This window comes from Haliotis cracherodii, unplaced genomic scaffold, assembly GCF_022045235.1.
Source record: "Haliotis cracherodii isolate W230 unplaced genomic scaffold, xgHalCrac1.p SCAF_4, whole genome shotgun sequence".
Taxonomy (NCBI): Eukaryota; Metazoa; Mollusca; class Gastropoda; order Lepetellida; family Haliotidae; genus Haliotis; species Haliotis cracherodii.
The window spans coordinates 49,523,345-49,539,187 of NW_027266297.1; the positions used below are offsets into that span (position 1 = coordinate 49,523,345).

At 38.2% G+C, this 15,843-nt stretch overlaps 1 protein-coding gene across 2 annotated transcripts in view; it reads left to right on the plus strand.

The window, feature by feature from the left end:
* Window positions 1–351: 351 nt before the first annotated feature.
* Window positions 352–15,843, plus strand: part of LOC139480579 (coiled-coil domain-containing protein 24-like) — a 364,688-nt gene continuing 349,196 nt past the window's right edge. For both annotated transcript variants that reach the window (XM_071263719.1, XM_071263720.1), the window contains exon 1: window positions 352–437. The gene's annotated coding sequence lies outside the window, so the exon portion shown is untranslated. The remainder of the gene's footprint in view (window positions 438–15,843) is intronic.

The window sequence follows — 15,843 nt, forward strand, 5'->3', positions numbered from 1 at the left end:
CCTTTACCGTTATTTCTTATGAAAACTGTGCCCCTGAATCCTGCGTTCGCTTTTCATTATTTCTTATTCAGACAAAAAACATTTTGGAATTGTTATAATTTTGACTGGGATTTGTCTATCATTAGCCGCCCATTTCGTTTTGTCGTTCGGAAACTTGAATACAGTATAGTTGAACTATACGCGGGTTCGTGCGTGTATAACAGGCGTGCCTCTCGATAAAATATAGCCCTGAGGATTGGTCTGTAAAAGGACAGCTTCTGACGCTGCAGAGCTTGGGTCAACACCGGAAGATTTAGGATACATTTTACCGGAAGTGCACAGTTGACCTGACACCGTAATGTAAACAAAATGGTGGTGCTATGGAGTGCGTCGCCTGTATCAGAGAAGCAGTTAGAAAATTTGAAATACATCGAACGAATTATTCCGCCTCTGTAAAGGTAAATATTACACTATATCGGCTTGTCCATTTCTTGCGTGTCCCTTATTCTCTTCGCAAAAACTATTTTCGTTGTAGGCCTATAATCACAAAGGCGCGTTCACAAGTTATTGATTAGCACAGTATGGAATCGCTGAACGGCAGATTTGAATTGCACCCTCCATTTTCAACGTATTACATAAACTATGGCGGCAATTTGCATGACATTTAGGCAGGTTATATGAGCACAATTGGATTCACATGTATGTATCTACGAGTACCCTATTTTCGAACAGCCTTATATGATATTGATTTGTCTCATTTGAACGAGAGGCGTGACGTAATCAAAGCTGGCCACTTGAGATTCGGCCTGTCAACTGTCAGAACATTCTGTCGTCATTTAGAATTTTGGTGTCCGTGTCATGATGAAGAGGAAAAGTAAAATAGTGTGAACACTTAATTTAACAAATATTCATATTTTGTTAATCGTTATCAAACTTTCAATTATTTTACTGCCGGTCTGCAAGAATTATGTTGAGAACTGTGCGCCAAAACACGTCTGTTCAAACAAAAGTACAAACCAATCAGGTTTTCCAAAATAGGTGATGTCACTCGAGTGCAGAGGAAGTTTACAGATGAGGCAAAGGAGGTCACACCTTTTATCGAGGATTTTTTTCTTACAGACATCACCTACTACTACTGTTATAAAGCAGAATTTGAGTTTTGATTCATTCATATCTAGAAATATCAGCAATGCCATCTTAACCCTCTGGATGCCGAGTTTTTTTTCTGACGCACATTTTCCTAAGATCGGAAAAGTGAAGGTTGTACGAGAATTGCGCTCACGCGGCACTAGATCTACCTCTGGCTATAAAATTACGCAGAGGTGGAGAATATTAAATTTCCCATTTGATGGTGTAAATTTAACTGTAAATATCAAACCGGTTTTAAAAACAGACACTCCTAAGTGTTGTCCGAGAATTTATTCTGCGTTGAAAAACAGTAAATTTCTCCGCTTTTTATGGTACACCGATAAAAGTACTGTGCGACAATTTTTTTTATTAGGAAGCTTTACGGAAACTGTGGGCGAACAAAATACTGCCTAATATCTGAACGACATAACTACATATCAAATGGAGTTATATGCGTATGTATAACGACATACATTCAATTCCAAAAATAGCATGACGTAAATGACGAAAACTGATTTTTCTCTATGACGTCAAAAGGTGACAGAGAGGTTACACACGTACAGAGAAAAGGGGCATAACTCCACTATGCTTAGCTCTAGTTTGTTGTAACTCAGGTCACTTGGTAAGAATTAGCTGTGGGTAAGGACAATATATTTTCGTGGTGTTTTGTTCTGGAGGAACCAAACTATTCCAACACAAATATCGATATTGAAACTGTACACGTTTAGTTATAAAATGTACCCATAAGAAATGATGAAATCGTACTTCATAAATAGGAGGTAATAGAGAAATGGATGGCCTTATCTAACCTATAACTTAGTCCTTAGATTCCAACATTCTCCTGATTAAGTAAGTGTAATTTGACTAATGTTGCATCATTATTAATGGAGCACTAGCCTTATCATCAATGTAATGAAATACCCGAAAAATAACACCATTCCTTTTGACGTCATTGCTGGTTTTATGTCTTTGATAACGTCGGAAAAATACGACACTGGTATTTTGATTAATATATATCTCCCCTAATTTTCGTTCATGTTATGGAAAATCTCGATGTGTGGAACGGAATTTGACGCTTTTTCTACACAACATAAAATGACTGCTCTCACCAAGTAAATAATGTCTTAAATATGTAAACAATTAGATAGTTTATCGTGTATCTTAATTGGACAAGACACCCACCTGTTTGGCATCAATGTACGTAATGAAATTGCCAAAAAAATATTTCAAAACAACCAAAATTATATTCAATATTGGACATATATTTGTTCATGATTATGTTATTTTTTCTTACACAATAAAATATGCAAAGAAAGCTCTATTGGTATAGAATTATCAGGATAATCATATACGTTTGAACCAACGGGGTACCTGGAATGGTTTTTATTTTTATACATTTCACAATTCCTAGAGAAATAAAGTAAACTGTTTACTATCCTGTGATCACAATATTGAAAACAGAATGAAACCATTGATTATATAATGCAAAACGAGAGGAATAATTCGTAAATTGTTTGGGACTAACGCGCACCTGGCGAATCGTTAGATACCACTGTTCTCTGTATCCAACGACATAAAAGACAAATCCATGACCAAGACATTTCAGAAATGTGTGCATATATTTTACCGAAAAATATTATCCATTTTGTTAAAGTAATATATTCAGTTTTAGTTATAAAATAAAATAAAACGGCTATTCATGGACATTGGTTATATGAACTTATAATATTGACTTATTACACATCCCAAGACATACGTATACATGCTGCAGTTACATTTACACTTCATCTTGTAACACTTGTCCAAAGCAAAGAAATATCGTAGTCAGTCGACACTATAAACCCATCACATTGTTATGTAAACAATGTTCAAATAAACAGGAGATTATCAAAGGTTTGTTCATACATGCTGTGGTTCATACATGTACGTATGATTTCATTTTGAACATTGACAAATATCCAAAGTGAAATAAGTTGTGTGAAAAAATGTATAAAAGACATGCAAAATATACACCATTACTGAAACTGTAAACAGCATGATACAGTGATCGTGTGCACTCTCATTCAAGGACCTTCACCTCAAAGAAATTACCAAATATGTACAACAATGTTGACGTATGACATCACTGCCTGTGACCCACTTTTACAAAATGGCGTGTACACTTTCAACAGTACGCGGGATTGTACGAGGGGACTTTCGTTGATTCAGGGATCGTATAAACATAAATGTGACATGTAAGTAATCAGAAACATTCTGATAATCTATGTACTGTTATTTGTTGTCATAATTTTCATTGAATCAAACGGAAATAGTCAGAAATTCCGATAAATACCGTTGTCGTTGTGCGTGATTTTGCGTCAGTCATGGCGTCAACCAGGACGGTAACTTTGACAGCTTCTGTTGAAAATATCAAATCATTGCAATGTATCTATTTAAAATTCCCTAATTCTTCCTACGATTCTCTTCCCATGCATATTCTGAAAATGTTGAGTCAATATCTTGAACGAATAGACGAATGGATAGCTCAAAATAGGAGAATATGCTACACTGTGTAAAATCTGTATTTCGCTTTGTTTACATTTGAACCATGTCCAGTTTTTCGAGCACTGCGTTCGTTTTCAAACCTTACTTATTTTGCTTGATTTCATCTAGCCACTTCGTATTGGTGACAAAGACCACTGGTCATTTGATTCTAAAATGTATGAGGAATTCAAGGATGTAGGTATCGCAGATAAGTTTGAAATATACGTGATGTTACAGGCGTCTCATAACCGGTGTACCTGAAACGTGATTTTGTAAACACTATCCAATATGGCGGAAAGTTCACTTCGGCGTTTCCCAAAACATTCTAAACGATTCTAGGGCTATCGGAGACGTTTTGGAATGATCATTGGTGATTTCATAAAAGACAGATACCCGTGATCACTATTATGCTGTTTTTGAAAATCATTTCTCCGAGTAAATATCCGAAATTTATATTTAAGAACATGCTGTAAATAACGCCGTGAATGGTGATTTAGTAATGTGTAAAAAATGGCGACATTTACGATGTACCTAATTTTCAGAGGTCATGTTCAGTACTTTTGCTTGGCCTAAAATGCCAGTGGATGATATCACAGAACAGGTAATTTCCCACCTTATTCAAAACTGTAAAGTGTAGTTGAGTGGGTGATGTATTTTGAATTTTATTCGACTTCAAAGTGAGGGTTGTAGAGGAAGGACATATATGTCCCTCTGGCATCCAGAGGGTTAACTGTTCAAAAATAGGGTATGTCAGGATATAGTATAACTTTTTATACGGCCTGGTCACAATCAGGGGTCAATTTTATTATGCATTTTTTGTTGAAAAATCAAGTGCAATTAAAGCTCTAAGTGGTGTAAGAAAATAAAAGGTCTATCTACCACTTTTATGCTCGAAAAGGGTTTTTCTTAATTTCAACCGGTTTTGTCTCAAACTCATCATAAACATCCCATGGGCTACTGACACTACAAACTGAAATATTGACAGTAGTGGGTGACCTCACCCAGATGAACACTACCAAGCTGACTGTCGTTCATTTCCCGATGAGCGTCAGTATGTCATACAGAAAGACTTAAGGGGAATTCCTCAATGTCTAAAAAATAACATTAAAATCATAAGGGACCACTGACGACATCGATTCAGGCTATGAAGGATGCAGGCTTTGAGGCCAGACAGATCATATATGATCATACAGATCAATGAAGCGTCCATTGGAAGCTATAAAAGAGAATGCTCGACTTATCAAAATAAATCACTGTGCTCCACACTGTCGTGTATTACTTCGGCAAATCCAACCGCGCCGCCTTAAGCGGTAATCCCCGTCGTCAGCAGCCGCAGAATGACTCAAATACACACCCAAAGTTCAAAGAACGTTTATATCAATCCATTTTCAGCATCTGCCAAGTCTGGATTCCTTTCCAACGTTTTCTGGTTGCTCATTTCAAGTGAATGACATTTCCATAGCCGCCATTTTCTACCATTTGTAAAAGCAAGGGATGCCAATCCAAATGGAATCTTTGGGACGGATGACGTCACAACTGTCCGCGTTGATATTGTTCGCTTTAAATAATTAAAGTTTGATGTTTAATGGATAGTTTTGTTATGATTTATGCATCTGTTAGTGTAAGGATTGATGTTGTATTTGTTGATCAACTAATACAACTTCAATCCTTAAATGATATATTGATATATTTATAAGTCTATTGAAATAGACAGTATATTCAACAAAACAATGAGGGAAGGTATGTGTTTTATATGACTGAACACAATAGGGCCAATTGCAAAGTAAACAGCCTTTTTTCCAATCTCATTAAAATCAGATCTAAGTTCTCGCTGCCGCTAAACAAAGATCTGAGGACATCCCATTTCGGGTCACGTCAGAACAACCTTTTGCGAAATTTAACCGACCATGGATATAGGCGATAATTTTGACCAAATCAGTCGTAACTGTCGTTCGGAATACCTCATGTTGACGTTTTTGAGGTTGCATGATTAGAAAACACATTCCAACTATCACTTTCATGATCTTGTAAGTGATGCTTTGATTGGCCGGATGAAAGGTCGTTCTGACGTGACCCTTAATGGGATGTCCTCAGATCTTTGTTTAGCGATAACGTGAACTAAGATTTGTTTTAATGAGATTGCCTTTTTTCCTGTCTAAGAAAGCAGAATAAACTGAAAATAGCAGTTTCTCTTCTGAAAATACCCGGTGATCAATATCTAGTAAGTTTTATCAAATCCTTTCAAAACTTCTAGAAAGTAGTATGTGACAAACTTGTAAACAAATAAGTGCAAAGATAAATATCTCGGCAACTGACTCACTTACCCTGTATTAAGGGCTATGGTCACTACGTTTTGCAAAGTGTCTAATGAGTGAACAGACAAACTGTAATAAGATAAAAACTAATGTCAATTGTCAGAAAGATTTTTTTCGAATGAAACTACTTCATAAAAAGCAGAATATAATTATTTTAAAATCTGGGGCCTACGGACACCTCTTATTGTAAAATGTCCCAAATATTCAAAACCAATTGAATAGGGTAAAGAAAAGAGTCATAATAGTGTAGGTTTACATATTACATGAAATTTCTCCTTTAGTTAAGTTGCTAACTGTACTATTCAGTCAAAATACCAGGTATTATATATTGGGGCTACTATGGATGACTATTGGTCTGGAAATCACTATTGCGAAATCTATTGACATTGAAAGGAACTATTGCGATAACTATTGATAGTTTTCAGTGAATCATTTTAGATGGATTTTATAGTTGAATTAAACCTTGGAAGTGAAGTTTCCTTTGAATGTGATAACCATAACAACAAATGAAAAGTAAAGTTTGAGATATGACAGATTTGTTTTTTCTTTACCCTAATAATTTAAGAAAAAGAAACTTCCATATTACCATGTGTAAATAACTACCACTCATGATCAAAAGAAAAACAAATTTGAACAGCATCGATATTCCTAACTGAAATGGATACTATTGACCGGAAACTGATTTAACAATCGATTTATTGACTACATGTTCTAGTTACAGGCAGATATATGCCTAACACATTTAAAGGCATGTCAACACATATATGCAATAAAGACTGCAAATAAATGATGATACTTTCTAAAGTGAAAATTAACATTTGACACTTTGAAGCATATGTATTATGCATAACATTACATTGAAAATAAAGCCTTAACACTTACTGTATGTTACTAGATCATTCTAGTTAAACAATACTCTTCTTAAGTGTTTTCTAAAATAGAACATTATTATGATCATTGCTATAACTCTGAGTAATAATAAACTTCAAAATTACTGATACAATGTCGCTGTTAAATGCTATTCAAATACAATGTAATATGCATTTCAAAGATCAAGTCTATTTGGTGGTTTTGAATGTCTACCACTTTTAGTTTGAACACATGATGGACTGAGAGGATTAACTTTAATTGGAGTTAGTATTCTCTTGTGGCCACAGACTTGCACTTCCAGAACTGCTGTTGACAGTTGGTTGGATCACTTTGACACTTGTATCCTCAGTTCCTGGAATTAACTTGAGATCACATCTATTGCGCCTCTCCTCCCCCTTTGGGTTGACACAATAATTATATATGACAGTGGGGTGTCGGCTTTACCAACCACTTTCGACTCAGACTGATGTACCCCTGTACCCAAACACAACCACCAGGTTTGAGCTCAGACATTTGTTGCACATTATGATGATGATCATGCTGATCTATCATTATTAGCCTTTTCACAGATTCAGCTTGCTTGAAGCTTTTCACATCCACATGTTTGGATTGTAGTTGTGTAGGATGACATGGAAGCTTTCTTCCCATTAGAAGCTCACTTGGAGATAATCCACCAGATACAGGTGTTGACCTGTATTCCAACATTGCAAGATATGGAACATCAGCTTTACGCAACATATTCTTGCATGACTGAACACCTCGCTCAGCCTCTCCATTGCTCCTTGGCTACAATGGGCTGGATGTGATGTGAGTAAAGTTGTACTGTTGAGCAAACTCACAGAAGTCCTGTGAAGAATATTGAGGTCCATTATCTGAGATAACTACCTCTGGTATCCCATGTCTAGAGAATCCAGATTTCAAACTGTTGATGATACTCTTTGATGTTGTAGAAGACAGTTTGATGACTTCTGTGTACCTTGAGAAGTAGTCAATCACAAGTATGTACATTACTTTGTTCATTTCAGACAGGTCTGTACCTACTCTCTGCCAAGGTCAATTAGGAATTGGTGTTGGTAGGAGAGGTTCAGTTGGATTTCTCCTGTACTTTGAACAGATTTTGCAGTGTTCTACAACAGATTTGATTTCTGCACTCAATTGTGGCCACCCTTCAGCTGTCATTGCCCTCTCTGGACACTTTTGGATTCCTTGATGTCCTGCATGAATCTTTGAGATCGAAGGGTAGGAGGTATTGCCAGTCTATTGCCTTTTAACAACAGATCATTCACCATAGACAAATCATGTCTCACTTTGTACAGCTGCATCTCCTCTGTTGACAGGGAATGGTATGCCGGCCATTTGTTCTGTAGGAATGTGGATATTCTGCCATACACTTTCTCTTGTTCTGAGGCTTTCTGTTAACTTCTCATCAGGAGCTGGAAGTTGTGACACTACTAGATCAACATAGAGGTCAGTCTCTTGTTCAAAGTGTTTGTCTTCAACTAGGAGGATTTGATCTTGACAGTGTATTTGCAATTGCCAGATTTTTGCCAGGTGTGTAGAACACAGAATAACTATATCACTTTAACCTCATTCTGAAACTTTGCAATCTTAGAGACAGATCACTGAGACATTTGGATCCAAATATGGAAACAAGAGGCTTATGGTCAGTCTCTAATTGGAAGTGTTTTCCTAGCACATTATCGTTGAACCGTTCTGTTACCCAGGTAATCGCCAGAGCTTCTTTCCTGGAACCAGGAAGCCAAGCTGATCAGTTTGATGACTGGTGCACTTGGCAATGTGATGCAACCCCCTTATTCAAGTTCTGGTACACCGCTCTTCAGCTGGAATTGCTAGTCCTGACATACATCAGATCACTGCGGACAGCAGACTTCTCTCTGTATGTGGACAGCCTGACAAAGATTGCACCATGATTCTACAGCATGGACCACATGGACTATGCAACATTCAGTATCTATTATGGAGCCAATCAAGCAGAACAGGGTGGCTCTTTTCAGTTGACCACCTACAAGGGAGAAATCCAAGAGTACTTTGCAAGACTCTTCCTTGAAGAGTGACTGCATGTCAGTTCTCACGACTCTACATGTCAGTCCCGAGACTGCCAACCTGGAGGACTTCTTCCAACATGAGAATCAAGTATGTCCCCCATCATTATCTCAGGATGGCAAGCTCAGTTTGGTACACAGTCTGATCTGCTTGTGCTGGTGTTGGTTCTCAAACCACAAAGTAGAGCTTTTTGCATTCTTGTACATTTCACAACTGGAAACTGACAAGTTGTTACCACATGCGGCTCTGTATCATCCTTCACAAGACACCAGCCTACTGGCCCCTTGCCGTCACGAGGAGGCGGGTACACGGATGATCTTGCATCTGGCACATGCAGTGCACCATGGCTACCAAAAGATCCTACTCAGTACAGTCAAAACAGACATTGTTGTCTCAGCAGTGGCAGCAGAAGTCAGGATAGAAGTCTAAGAGGTATGGGTTGCCTTTGGCCAGCACTTTTGCTATATACCTGCACACGAGATCTCTGCTTCGATTGGACCTGAGAAATCCAAGGCTCTCCCACTCTTTCACGCCTACACTAGCTGTGACACTGTTTCATCTTTCAGGACGAAGGGAAAGAGGACTGGATAGGATACGTGGCAGGCTTTTGAGGAGGGTGACCCCCACATTCCTAGCTTTGTCAGAAAGACCAGATGATGCATCTGAAGCTCAAGTGTCTGTGCTAGAGCAGTTTGTTATCCTGCTCTATGACTGCACGAGCAGTAGGCAGAACATCAGTGATGCTCGACAAGAGTTGTTTGCTAACAAAGGGCGTGCTATGGATGCCATCCCTCCCACTCAGGTAGCACTGTTGCAGCACATCAAGAGGGTTGTGTACCAGGGTGGACATTGCTGGGGAAAAGCTCTTGAAGTGGCACCAGAATTGCCATCTCCAAGCAACTGAGAATGGGTCAACCCCACTGACTGGAAGCCATTCTGGACAACCCTGCCTGATGCCAGCTCGAGAGCTGGTGCACTGTGGGTGCAAGAAGGGTTGTAAAGGATGCTGCAAATGCAAGCAAGCAGGACTGAAATGCACTGCTTTTGTGTGACTGCGGTGGTAAGCACTACCATGTGTAGACCTGAAATCAGAACTAAATGTAATGGTCAAGCCTATACATAAACTGATACAGTATATAGTAACTATATTAACAGTCAATGATGTGTTCTTAAAGGTTTCTAAGGTAGAGCATAAACATGGCTTTTTTCTGAATCATTTTGGAGCATTAGTGAAGTTTGTAGCTGAGAACCGATTATTTTGACATTTTTGCTGACTCAGCAATAATACTGACACCCTTACATCTCCAGTTTTCAATGTTACCATCCTCTGACATCCTGTGTATCATATTCTGTTAAATTGGCATGTGAAATATATCTTTGTTACAAGTAAAACCATAATATCTCCTTGTGATAATATCACAGACATTATTTTGGATGGCGCCAATTCTAGAATTATTTGTTGGACCTTGATCTATAACCCTGCCAAGTTTCATGCTTTTGCGATGAAATGCACAATTGTTTCACACATCTGCAGTGGTATTTGTGGCACCCTCAGCTGTATTCTAAGATATTGTAAATTGTTCATTGTTAATTGTTCTTGTAAATAAAATTGTGGTTAGTTTCCTGTGACTGTGGCTCTTTGCTGACTATTCCCCCAAGAAAACCAGCATGCCATTTGGAAGCTTTTGTTCCTCAGAACAGAACCATATGTTTGTAATAAACACCTGAATGGGAATTCTGTAAGAGATCATTGTCATGTCACGCTGTGCAAAACGAGTGTAACTTGAAACTTAAAGGGGCACTGATCTAACTCAATTCCCCTGGTTGTTGCCTTTGTTATTGTTTTTTCCCCGTGAGTACCCGAATGATATAGCAGAAACCTAGACTAGTTCGCAACCTGTGCTGAGCAATTCGTAAGCACATTTGTCACTTTTATTGATAGTATAAGGGCGTAGGGTCACATTGATCAACAAAATGAAATGAAGTTTTGGAAATAATAAGGAAATGTAGGTATCTTTGTGGTTAGCATCGTTAATGGTGACAATGTTTTGATAAGTCACTTGCTTGGTTAATGTGCGATTTTCGTTTACACTATTTTCACTTGCAACACAAAGTAAATATGTCTCCTGAGCATTGCTTATTTTATTGTGTTTATATTTTTACGGTCAAAATGTGCAAAATTTTCACCTAGGAAATTTATTAAATGCCTGAATATTCAGTTACGGTATTTTACAAATTGACTGAAAAATATGTCCATCTGAATGGTTATGACAACGAATTCCAAACATTTTCATGTTTAATATCATCACCAAGAGACTGAAAATGTTATGATGAAAAGTACATTTCTATATTGTTTCGCTTCTAATCCTACATAATAATCTAATGTGATGTTTTTAGGCCCTTTTGATCGTCTTAATTAAATTTAGTCAAGAAATGGACAGATTTTTCAGTCAAAATGACTGAAATATTTACACATTTTATAAATTGCCTGAGAGAATCACATTTTACAAATTGACTGTAATATATACACACTTACAAAGGAAAAGAGTTGTGAAAACAACATCTATCACGCATTGAAGAATTTCCCAACCAAGATGTAGAAGAACTAGAATGAATCCTTCCAATGCTACAATAATGGAGGAAAACAAAATGCAAACATCATGATTACAACCTACCAAATTTATGTGTATAATTTTAGGCAGCTTCCTTGTTCGAGGAATGTATCCACACAAAGGAACAATACCCAACACGTCTGCAGCTGTACAAAAAAACTTATTCGATGCCACGTGTCTCTATAAGAATCAAATATTTTAAAAAATATATATCGTTTTGGGATATTATAACCCTTGTTCGTTTCTCAACTGATCACTTAGTTTGTTTCAGGTGTTTTACATAGGTGTCAAGTCTCAAAAGTAAGCTGAGACAACTATTTTCAAAATGTCCACAGAGTTAGGTAACAATGAGCAATCAATCAATGCATTATCGGTTAACCCTTTGAACAAAGTATGTTGTTTTTACATCAACACTTCACGCCATGAACCTAGACATGTAAACTCTTACTTTTGACATATCCACTGTGCAAGATAACAGTGATTAATCAATCAACATATTTTCCGTTAATACTTTGATGGGCTGCCATGTGCATATTACATAACACACATTTCACCTCAGTTAGGTCCACTATCACCTACACTTTGCGTGCACTTTGCCTACAGTCTTATCAAAACAATGTAATGCACCAGTGGCTGTCACTGATGAGCTCCCATTACCCCCAGTATGAATGGACTCTCCCACTACGAGAGACTGAGAAAAAAACCTTGATAAGTGATAACAATTTTATTTATACTTTGCTTTGCAACAAGATTAACTCACTCATTAAAATAGCTCATCACTGCGTCAGAAAATAATAAATATTGATTAAATGTCTCACTCATTACAATAGCACATTAAAAACTTGTCACTCTCCATTGATCATGTCTTTCGCTCAATCAAGCTTAATGATGTGACCAGCAGCAAATTCAAATCTGTTGCAAAGCAGAGGATTCTGTCATCTTGTCCATCAATGCAGAGGAAGCGCTGAGCATCTGTTGTTGTCTTCCATGTGTCGGGCAGGTCATCCTGAGTCAAGGACCTTGGTAGGGCAGGTCTTGTCTTTCTTCGTCAACAGTACAATCCACTCTTCAATGTGTTGTAGGACTGAAGGGTAGCAGCTTCTTCTCTGTTCAGGGTTTGCAGCACCTCATTGTAGATGGCCTGAACAGGCGTTGTCTCTTCCTGGACTCGTCCTCGGAGATTGCTAAGGAATCAGGTGTTGGCCTCATCTTCGGGAGGATGGTTGTGGGGTGTACTGTTTCGGACAAAATCCCCAACAGTTGTACATTTGCCAAGGCACCCGATATCGACACACTTCCAGTGTACACATGTCTGACAGCGATTGTTAAGTCTGTATCTGTACCCACCAAGGAGCATCTGCCTACCACCTCTCTGGGACAAGACATACTCTTGCCATGGCACCTGATGGCCAGGCTGGGTATGGGAAGAGAACTAAGGGAGCTGGGTATGGTGGATGTTTGTTTGTTTATATGATTTTGATTTGGTAGGTTATTGTGTTTTTAGATGCGTTTTATTAGTTCCGTTTTGATTAAGAATACGCCTAAGGCCTTGAAGTTTTCTAGTTTATTTTGTGGGTTTAGTATTGCTTCTAGAGTGAGAGCCTTGTTTAGAAGGAGGGTGGTTTGTAATGCGGTTCGATGTGTTAGGTAGTGTGTGCAGTGGATGAGTTCGTGTTCTGGGGTTTCTGGTTGTTTGCAGTGTGGGCAGTTACCTGTAGTGTTTTTTTAAAAAGATTTTAGGTGGTTATTTAGGTTGGTGTGTCCTGTTTGGAGTTTAGTGATTACTCTGTCGATTTTTTTTGATGGATGGAGAATTTTTGGTTTGGTTAGTGGTTTGCTGAGCACTTTTTATATTTGGCTATTTGAGTTTAGATAAAGGTTATGCGATTTTTTGGTGATTTTTAGCTTGTTTACACTTTTAATTTCTGATTTTGAGATGGGTAAGTTTAAGCTTATTTCTGGGATTTTGAGGGATAGTTTAGCTGCTTTATCAGCGTTTTCATATCCGTATATTCCTACGTGGGTGGGTATCCACAAGAAGGTTATTTGTTTGCCTGCCTTAGTTAGGTCGTTGGAGCTTTTAAGTATTTGATTTATTAATTTAGGTCGGTTTTGGGTATTTTTGTTTTGGAGGGCTTGCAGTCCACTTAGGGAGTCGGTAAGTATTAGGATTTTTTTGTGGTTTTTGGAGTCTTGATTATGGAGGGCTGAGGCCATGCCCATTAGTTCTGCCGTGAATATTGATAGGTTGTTTGGGAGTCGGAAGGATTGTGTGGTTTTAGTTGGTTGTGTGGTATGGACTCCGAAACCTGTGTGTTTGGAGGTCGGATCTGAGGATCCGTCCGTGTAAATGTGACACCAATTTGGCCAATTTTCGTGTATGTATGCTAGTGTGGTAGTTTTAGCTATGTTTGGGTCGGTTTGTTTATTTATTTGGCTAGCTATTGTTGTGTCTATTTTGGGTATTTTAAGTTTAGGGGTGAAGATATTTGATTGTTTGCAGTTTTGTTTGAGATTTTTAATTTGGTGTTCATTTAGGTAGTTTGTTATTCTTTGGGATATTGGGGTAAGGTTTTTGGGGCTGATGTTTTGGTTTATTAAGTTTTGGATGAGAGGGTTTGATTGGGACGCGGCCCAGAAATTTAAGCTTAGCTGTTCCCTGCATAGACTTAGTGGCATTTCTCCTGTTAAGGCCTGAAGTGAGGATTAGGAGGTGCCATGTTGGGTGCGTGTAATTAGTTTGAGAGCCTGATATTGTATTGAGTCAAGTTTTTTATATAGAGAGTTGTTTAGGGTGTTGTATATGGCGCAGCCGTTGTCTAGTTTTGATCTAATTAGTGATATGTAGAGAGAGAGGAGAGTATCTTTGGAGGCTCCCCAGTTAGAGCCAGTTAGGCATCTTAGGGTGTTTAGGTCTTTACTGCATTTAGTTGTTATCTTTTGGATGTGAGCATCCCAGGAGAGATGTTCATCGAATATAAGTCCTAAGAGTAAGGATAAGAATTTATGGATGAACAACTTCTTTATTACAATTAAGAGTGACGTTTCGGTGTAGGTTCTAACACTGTTATCAAGCAAGTGATTTACAGAGTTACTTACTTACTTACTTTGGAGATTTAACGTGCGCTTTCCGACTGATGCGTATTTCGCACACGGGCCCGGCCAGGCCGTTTAATGTGTTTCCGAAAGGGGCGAAGGTGGTCTGTGCAACCCAAGAGGGGGCTTTAGGGGTTGCTTATATAGAATTTGGGAAGTTTTAGATTTGGAATAGATGCCGATGGGGTTGGGGAGGAGAACTAAGGGAGCTGGGTATGGTGGATGTTTGTTTGTTTATGTGATTTTGATTTGGTAGGTTATTATGTTTTTAGATGCGTTTTATTAGTTCCGTTTTGATTAAGAATACGCCTAAGGCCTTGAAGTTTTCTAGTTTATTTTGTGGGTTTAGTATTGCTTCTAGAGTGAGAGCCTTGTTTAGATTAAGGGTGGTTTGTAATGCGGTTCGATGTGTGAGGTAGTGTGTGCAGTGGATGAGTGAGTGTTCTGGGGTTTCTAGTTGTTTGCAATGTGGGCAGTTACCTGTAGTGTGTTTTTTTAATTTTTTTAGGTGGTTATTTAGGTTGGTGTGTCCTGTTTGGAGTTTAGTGATTACTCTGTCGATTTTTTTTTGATGGATGGAGAATTTTTGGTTTGGTTAGTGGTTTGCTGAGCACTTTTTTGATTTGGCTATTTGAGTTTAGATATAGGTTATGCCATTTTTTGGTGATTTTAATTTCTGATTTTGAGATGGGTAAGTTTAAGCTTATTTCTGGGATTTTGAGGGATAGTTTAGCTACTTTATCAGCGTTTTCATTACCGTATATTCCTACGTGGGCGGGTATCCACAAGAAGGTTATTTGTTTGCCTGCCTTAGTTAGGTTGTTGGAGCTTTTAAGTATTTGATTTATTAATTTAGGTCGGTTTTGGGTATTTTTGTTTTGGAGGGCTTGCAGTCCACTTAAGGAGTCGGTAAGTATTAGGATTTTTTTGTGGTTTTTGGAGTCTTGATTATGGAGGGCTGAGGCCATGCCCATTAGTTCTGCCGTGAATATTGATTGGTTATTTGGGAGTCGGAAGGATTGTGTGGTTTTAGTTGGTTGTGTGGTATGGACTCCGAAACCTGTGTGTTTGGAGGTCGGATCTGAGGATCCGTCCGTGTGAATGTGACACCAATTTGGCCAATTTTTGTGTATGTATGCTAGTGTGGTAGTTTTAGCTATGTTTGGGTCGGTTTGTTTATTTATTTGGCTAGCCAGTGTTGTGTCTATTTTGGGTATTTTAAGTTTAGGGGTGAAGATATTTGATTGTTTGCAGTT